The sequence below is a fragment of the Rhinolophus sinicus genome, linkage group LG06 (genome assembly GCF_036562045.2).
Source record: "Rhinolophus sinicus isolate RSC01 linkage group LG06, ASM3656204v1, whole genome shotgun sequence".
NCBI lineage: Eukaryota > Metazoa > Chordata > Mammalia > Chiroptera > Rhinolophidae > Rhinolophus > Rhinolophus sinicus.
The window spans coordinates 83,658,396-83,663,414 of record NC_133756.1 but is presented as its reverse complement, the minus strand read 5'-3'; positions in this window follow the sequence as shown (position 1 = coordinate 83,663,414).

Sequence of the window (5,019 nt, the reverse complement as noted above, 5' to 3'; positions counted from 1 at the left end):
GCCAAAGTTAACGTCTGTACGCTGAGTTTCACTTTCCTTGTCTAGTTATAACGGGGGGTGGGGGTGGCTGGAAAGCTGATTTGGAGAGCGCGTGTCTATGAATACCAAGCATGTTAATAGGTTAAAGTAAATCTAAAGTAACATTTGAAAGCAGAGAGATGAAAGCAGATCACAGGCCAAAGATCAAACAATCTAGAGCCACTTCTAAGCCTTTTACAGCTGGAGATTATTAGCATTTGAAAGTGAAGAGCATTAGAGGGAGAGAGGGGGGAAAAAGTTGGAAGGAATTTTTGTTGTGAAGATAAAAACTGAAATAAATGACAGTGGAAAGGGAGAACTAGAAAGAAAATGACTTATTTTAAAAACTACATTAAGACAGTGAGGGGAGGGAAGCATATCTATAGCTATATTTTTAGCTCATCAACCAGCATCTGAGCTCAGTGCTGGGGTCTGAAGCCCTCCATGGCCTTCCCTCGCCCACACCCCCTTCCTGGTTTTCTAGGTAAGAAAACGGTTTCCATTCCTCACTGACATTCCCTTCCCTCCAGCTGTGGGACAGAAACCCTGCTCTGGGAGGGGACTGTGTAGGGGCCAGTAGAATAAGCACTGCAGCTCGGAGCTAGGCCCCTCCTTTTTGCTGCCAGGTACCCCAGGACGCCAACCCATACCCCATCCAGTCTTTATAATCCTAGAACATTTAATTCATGGAGCCAAGCGGTTATCCACCTGTGATTATTTTTTTCTGCCATCACAGGCATGCCTCTCTCCCACCCGTAACTGATAACTGCCTCATCCAATCCAGCCTCCTTATTTTCCAGAGAAGGCTGAGGACCAACCCCTCCATCCAGTGCCATGGCATTGTGAAATAAGAGAAAAATATTCCATCCGTCTTACTTTTAATTGAGTTAGTATCTATTTTTTCCCCTGCCAATCTATCTCTTTTTTTAATTAGTTTCAGGTGCACAAGACAAAGTAATACTTAGACGTTTATCTTTTATATCCCTCACACTGTGTGAACCCCCCTCCCCCCATCCACTATCTCTCTGACATCCCACAGAGCCATTGCATTTCCACTGTCTCTATTCCTAATGCTGTACTCCGCTTCCTGTAAGTATATACATACACACATACACACATACACACACACACACACACACACACACACACACACACACATACATACAAACTTGTAGTTGACATTCATTATTGTTCAGCTTCAGCTTCAGGTGTACAGTGCAGTGATCAGACATCTACATCTTCCTTGAGGTGGTCTCTCTAATGAGATAAGTGTCCATCGGATATCCTACAAAATCTTTACAACATTATTGATTACATTCCCCAAATTAATTTCCAAAACCCCGTGGCCATCTTGTGGTTACCAACTGTTTTCTAATCCCCTCACCTTCCCGCTTATCCCCACGCCCCTCCCATCTAGCAACCCTCAGTTTTTCCTCTATGTCTCCAAAACTGTTTCTAATTAGTTCATTCACTTGTTCTTTTCTTTAGATTCCACGTATAAGTGAGATCATATGGTATTTGTCTTTCTCTGTCTGACTTATTTCACTTAACATAATGTTCTCTAGGTCCATCCATGTTGTTGCAAATGGTAAGATTTCTTTCTTCTTTATGGCTGCGTAATAGTCCATTGTATAAATATACCACAGTTTCTGAATCCAGTCATCTACCGATGGGCATTTCAGTTGTTTCCTTGTCTTCGCTATTGTGTATAGTGCTGCAATAAACACAGGAGTGCATAAAGTTTTTTGAATTAGAGTTTTGGATTTCTCCAGATAGATACCTAAGAGTGGAATCGCTGGATCATAAGGTAGTTCCATTTTCAGATTTTTGAGATACCTCCATACTGTTTTCCATAGTGGCTGCACCAATCTGCAATCCCACCAACAGTGCACTAGGGTTCCCTTTTCTCCACATCCGCGCCAGCACTTGTTGTTTGTTGATTTATTGATGATAGCCATTTTGACTGGGGTGAGGTGGTATCTCACTGTGGTTTTTATTTGCATTTCTCTGATGGTTAGTGAGGTTGGGCATTTCTTCATATGTCTGTTTGCCATCTGTATGTCCTTCTTAGAAGAATGTCTTTTCATGTCCTCTGCCCATTTTTTAATTGGGTTGTTTGTTTTTTTGGAGTTGAGTTGAGTGAGTTTTTTATAAATTTGTGATATTAACCCCTTATCAGATATATCATTGTCAAATATCTTTTCCCATTCAGTAGGATTCCTTTTTGTTTTATTGATGGTTTCCTTTGCTGTGAAAAAGCTTTTTAGTTTGATGTAATCCAACATGTTTATTTTTTCTCTTACTTCCCTTGCACGAGGGGATATATCAGTAAAAGTCTTACTCCAGGTAATGTCTGTGAAGTTTCTTCCTATATTTTCTTCTAGGAATTTTATGGTTTCAGATCTTACATTTAAGTCTTTAAGCCATTTTGAATTTATTTTTGTATATGGTGTAAGGAGGTGATCCAGCTTCATTTTTTTGCATGTGTCTGTCCAGGTTTCCCAGCACCATTTATTGAATAGACTGTCTTTACCCCACCGTAAATTCTTGCTTCCATTGTCGTAGGTTAAATGACCATGTAGACATGGATTTATTTCTGGACTCTATTCTGTGCCATTGATCTATGTGTCTGTTTTTATGCCAGTATCATGCTGTTTTGATTACTGCAGCCTTGTAGTATAATTTGATGTCAGGTATTGTTATACCTCCCACTTTGTTCTTATTTCTCAAGATTGCTGAGGCTATCCGGGTCTTTTATGGTCCCATACAAATTTTAGGATTATATGTTCTATTTCTGTGAAAAACGTTGTTGGTAGTTTGATAGGAATTGCGTTGAATATGTATATTGCCTTAGGCAGTATGGACAGTTTAACTATATTAATTCTTCCTACCAATGAGCATGGGATGTGTTTCCATCTATTTGTATCTTCTTTCATTTCTTTCTTCAGTGTCTTATAATTTTCTGAGTACAGATCTTTTACTTCTTTGGTTAAATTTATTCCCAGGTATTTTATAGTCTTTGAAGCAATTCTAAATGGGATTGTTTTCTTAATTTCTCCTTCTGATGTTTTATTATTGGTATATACAAATGCAACTGATTTCTGAATATTAATTTTGTATCCTGCTACTTTACTAAATTCATCTATCAGCTCTAATAGTTTCTTGGTGGAGTCTTTAGGGTTCTCTATATATAATATCATGTCATCTGCATATAATGACAATTTTACTTCCTCCTTACCGATTTGGATGCCTTTTATTTCTTTTTCTTGTCTGATTGCTGTGGCTAGAACTTCCAGCACTATGTTGAATAGAAGTGGAGAAAGTGGGCAACCTTGCCTTGTTCCTGATCTTAAGGGGCATGGTTTTAGCTTTTCCCCATTGAGTATGATGTTAGCTGTGGGTTTATCATATATGGCCTTTATTATGTTGAGATATGATCCCTCTATTCCCACTTTCTCAAGGGTTTTTTTCATAAATGGCTGCTGGATTTTATCAAATGCTTTTTCTGCATCTACTGATGTGACCATGTGATTTTCATTTTTCATTTTGTTAATGTGGTGTATCACATTAATTGATTTGCAGATGTTGAACCACTCTTGAATACCAGAGATGAATCCCACTTGATCATGGTGTATGATATTTTTAATGTATTGCTGAAATCTGTTTGCTAATATTTTGTTGAGGATTTTTGCATCTATGTTCATTAGAGATATCGGCCTGTAGTTTTCTTTTTTTGTGCTGTCTTTGTCTGATTTTGGGATCCGGGTGATAGCAGCTTCGTAAAAAGTGTTTGGGAACCTTCCCTCCTTCTGGATTTTTTGGAAGAGCTTGAGGAGAATAGGTGATAATTCTTATTTGAACGTTTTGTAAAATTCACCTGTAAAGCCATTTGGTCCAGGGCTTTTGTTTGTTGGGAGATTGTTGATTACTGATTCAATTTCCCTGGTGGTAATCAGTCTATTCAATCTGTTTCTTTTTGAGTTAGCATTGGAAGGTTGTATGCCTCTAGAAAATTGTCCATTTCTTCCAGATTGTCAAATTTGTTGGCATATAGTTGCTCATAGTAATTTCTTAAAATATTTTGAATTTCTGTTGTGTCTGTTGTCACTTCTCCTCTTTCATTTCCGATTTTATGAATTTGGGTCCTCTCTTTTTTTAATGAGTCTGGCTAAAGATTTGTCCATTTTGTTTATCTTCTCTAAGAACCAACTCTTGGATTCATTGATCTTTTGTATTGTTTTTCTGGTTTCTATTTCATTTATTTCCGCTCTGATCTTTATTATCTCCTTCCTTGTACTCCCTTTGGGCTTATTTTGCTGTTCTTTTTCCAGACCCCTTAAGTGTAAAGATAAACTGTTCATTAGTGATTTTTCTTGTTTCTTTAGGTAGGCCTGCAATGCTATGAATTTCCCTCTTAGGACTGCTTTTGTGGCATCCCATAGATATTGGGTCATCATGTTTTCATTTTCGTTTGTCTCAAGATATATTTTTATTTCTTCCTTGATCTCCTGGTTGACCCATTCATTATTTAGTAACATGTTATTCAGCCTCCATGTATTGGTGTGTCTTCCAGTTTTTTTTCCTGTAGTTCATTTCTAATTTCATAGCACTGTGGTCAGAGAAGACAATTGGTATGATTTCAATTTTCTTAAATTTATCAAGACTTGTTTTGTGGCCTAACATATGGTCTATCTTGGAAAATGTTCCATGTGCGCTTGAGAAGAACGTGTATTCTGCAGCATTGGGGTGAAATGCTCTGAAAATATCGATTAAATCCAAGTGGTCCAATGTGTCATTTAAGGCTGTTGTTTCCATATTGATTTTCTGTCTGGAAGACCTGTCCCTTGTTGTCAGAGGTGTGTTGAAGTCCCCTACTATGATAGTGTTACTGTTGATCTCTGTCTTTATGTCAGTCAATATCTGTTTTATATATTTAGGTGCTCCTATGTTGGGTGCATAGATGTTTACTAGGGTTATGTCCTCTTGTCGGATCGATCCCTT